Genomic DNA, 3,208 nt, shown 5'->3' with positions numbered 1-3,208 from the left:
CACTGGCGCGCCATTACTAAGTTTTTTTCAAAAAGAATTCAAATTTTTTTATATTTTTTTTTCAAAACTAGTAATGGCGCACCGTGGGTGTGGTGCGCCATTACTAGTTTAACTACTAATGGCGCACCACCCCACGGTGCGCCATTACTTGTTTGCCCGGCTTCCACCGAATGCACCCCCCCCTGTGGACCGCCTTTTCAGTTTAAAAAAATAAAAAAATGATAAAAATGTCAAAAAAATAAAAGAAAATAAGTTTCCCATGTGATATGTGGTCTAGTTGTTGGGAAAATTTACAAATATATATTTCGACTTTATTTGCAAAATCTCTTTGGAAATTTGTAAAATGGGCATAACTTTTGCATACGAACTCGGATTAAAAAGTTTTATATATGAAAAATCATCTACTCGAAAAGTTACATCCTAATTTAACTGGGGGGACCTCGTTAAACATTTTCAAAATCCCCAAAAACCTAACAGAAAAAAGTTACGGGGCTTTCAAGATTTAGAGGCAAAAAAATTCAAAAAAAAATTGGTTTTGAAATCTTTTTTTTTTTGAATTTTTTTTCAAAAAATGATACGTAATATGACCGGGAAGTTTGAAATATTTTTCAAAATTTCATCATAGTCATGAACATGAACAAAGTCCTAGACATCAACAAGGTATAATAGGATTGATATGCTAGATATATCAACAACTGTCTGTGAAGTGAGCTGTTGCTGGGGTTGGATAGAACTCTGAAGCTAAGCGTGCTTGGGCTGGAGTAGTGTGAGGATGGGTGACCTTTTGGAAAGTTTGACCATGGAGTGCGATTTGACCTGAGATTAAGCATATTGACCCGAGATTAAGCCATAGTGACCTGAGATTAAGAAAAAAACAAAAAAAATTGAAAAATTTGAAAAAAAAATTCTGAAAAGAAAATTTGAAAAAAAATTGTTACTAATGGCGCACTTCTATGTGGTGCGCCATTAGAATACCAGATACTAATGGCGCACCTGAAGGAAATATGCCCTAGAGGCAATAATAAAGTTATTATTTATTTCCTCATATCATGATAAATGTTTATCATTCATGCTAGAATTGTATTATCCGGAAACATGATACATGTGTGAATACATAGACAAACATAATGTCACTAGTATGCCTCTACTTGACTAGCTCATTAATCAAAGATGGTTATGTTTCCTAACCATAGACATGTGTTGTCATTTGATTAACGAGATCACATCATTAGGAGAATGATGTGATTGGCTTGACCCATTCTGTTAGCCTAGCACTTGATCGTTTAGTATGTTGCTATTGCTTTCTTCATGACTTATACAAAGTTCCTACAACTATGAGATTATGCAACTCCCGTTTACCGTAGGAACAGTTTGTGTGCTACCAAACTCACAACGTAACTGGGTGATTATAAAGGTGCTCTACAGGTGTCTCCAAAGGTACATGTTGAGTTGGCATAATTCGAGATTAGGTTTTGTCACTCCGATTGTCGGAGAGGTATCTCTAGGCCCTCTCGGTAATACACATCACTTAAGCCTTGCAAGCATTGTAACTAATGAGTTAGTTACGAAATGATGTATTACGGAACGAGTAAAGAGACTTGCCGATAACGAGATTGAACTAGGTATTGGATACCGAGGATCGAATCTCGGGCAAGTAACATACCGATGACAAAGGGAACAATGTATGTTGTTATGCGGTTTGACCGATAAAGATCTTCGTAGAATATGTAGGAGCCAATATGAACATCCAGGTTCCACTATTGGTTATTGATCGAAAACAGTTCTAGGTCATGTCCACATAGTTCTCGAACCCGTAGGGTCTGCATGCTTAACGTTACGATGACAGTTTTATTATGAGTTTATAAGTTTGGATGTACCGAAGTTTATTCGGAGTCCCGGATGTGATCACGGACATGACAAGGAGTCTCGAAATGGTCGAGACATAAAGATTGATATATTGGACGGATATATTTGGATACCGAAAAGGTTCCGGATGAGATTGGGACTATACCGGAGCTCCGGGAGGTTACCGGACCCCCCCGGTAAGTATATGGGCCTTATTGGGCCTTAGTGGAAAGGAGGGAGAATGAGCAAAGGAGGGCCCCCCAAGCCCAATCTGAATTGGGAGGGGGGTCGCCCCCCCCCCCTTTCCTTCTTCCCTCCCCTATCTTCCTTCCCTCTCCTACTCCTAATAGGAAAGGGGGGCCAAACCTACTTGGAGTAGGATGGCCCCCCCTAGGGTGCGCCTCTCCCCTTGGCCGGCCCCCTCCTCCTCTCCCCCTTTATATACGGGGGAGGGGCACCCCTAGGACACACAAGTTGATCTACGGATCGTTCCTTAGCCGTGTGCGGTGCCCCCCTCCACCATATTCCACCTCGGTCATATCGTCGCGGAGTTTAGGCGAAGCCCTGCGCCGGTAGAACATCATCATCGTCACCACACCGTCGTGCTGACGGAACTCATCCCCGACACCCTGCTGGATCGGAGTCCGGGGAACGTCATCGAGCTGAACGTGTGCTGAACACGGAGGTGCCGTACGTTCGGTGCTTGGATCGGTCGGATCGTGAAGACGTACGACTACATCAACCGCGTTGTCATAACGCTTCCGCTTTCGGTCTACGAGGGTACGTGGACACACTCTCCCCTCTCGTTGCTATGCATCACCATGATCTTGTGTGTGCGTAGGAATTTTTTTGATATTACTACGTTCCCCAACAGTGGTATCCGAGCCAGGTTTTATGCGTTGATGTTATATGCACGAGTAGAACACAAGTGAGTTGTGGGCGATACAAGTCATACTGCTTACCAGCATGTCATACTTTGGTTCAGCGGTATTGTTGGATGAAGCGGCCCGGACCGACATTACGCGTACGCTTACGCGAGACTGGTTCTACCGACGTGCTTTGCACACAGGTGGCTGGCGGGTGTCAGTTTCTCCAACTTTAGTTGAACCGAGTGTGGCTACGCCCGGTCCTTGCGAAGGTTAAAACAACACTAACTTGATGAACTATCGTTGTGGTTTTTGATGCGTAGGTAAGAACGGTTCTTGCTAAAGCCCGTAGCAGCCACGTAAAACTTGCAACAACAAAGTATTGGACGTCTAACTTGTTTTTGCAGGGCATGTTGTGATGTGATATGGTCAAGATGTGATGCTATATTTTATTGTATGAGATGATCATGTTTTGTAACCGAAGTTATCGGTAACTG

Source organism: Triticum dicoccoides, chromosome 7B (assembly GCF_002162155.2).
Source record: "Triticum dicoccoides isolate Atlit2015 ecotype Zavitan chromosome 7B, WEW_v2.0, whole genome shotgun sequence".
Taxonomy (NCBI): Eukaryota; Viridiplantae; Streptophyta; class Magnoliopsida; order Poales; family Poaceae; genus Triticum; species Triticum dicoccoides.
This window is presented reverse-complemented; position numbering follows the sequence as displayed.